This window comes from Elgaria multicarinata, chromosome 1 (assembly GCF_023053635.1).
Source record: "Elgaria multicarinata webbii isolate HBS135686 ecotype San Diego chromosome 1, rElgMul1.1.pri, whole genome shotgun sequence".
NCBI classification, from domain to species: domain Eukaryota; kingdom Metazoa; phylum Chordata; class Lepidosauria; order Squamata; family Anguidae; genus Elgaria; species Elgaria multicarinata.
In genome coordinates, this window is record NC_086171.1 from 151424095 (window position 1) to 151424317 (window position 223).

The 223-nt window shown below is 43.0% G+C and overlaps 1 protein-coding gene across 1 annotated transcript in view; it reads left to right on the forward strand.

Moving 5' to 3' along the window:
• The window catches only part of PDZK1IP1 (PDZK1 interacting protein 1), a 355951-nt gene that overhangs the window by 114170 nt on the left and 241558 nt on the right, over window positions 1-223 (forward strand). The window lies entirely within an intron of this gene.

Consider the following 223-nt stretch of genomic DNA (forward strand, 5'->3'; position numbering starts at 1 on the left):
GCTGAACTGGAAAGCCCCAAGGGAGGAAGTCCTGACTAAGTCCTCTAGGGGGCTTTTTAGAAAACACATGCAGAGGTGGCCAGGACACCTATCCAAGACCACACCAATTGTGTAGCAGAAAGTTCCGTATTTCAGTTTTCCTCAAGTTATGTACATACATAGGCTCTGGAGGTATTATGACACAACATTGCTATTTCAGGAAAAGTTTATTTGTACTTATCGT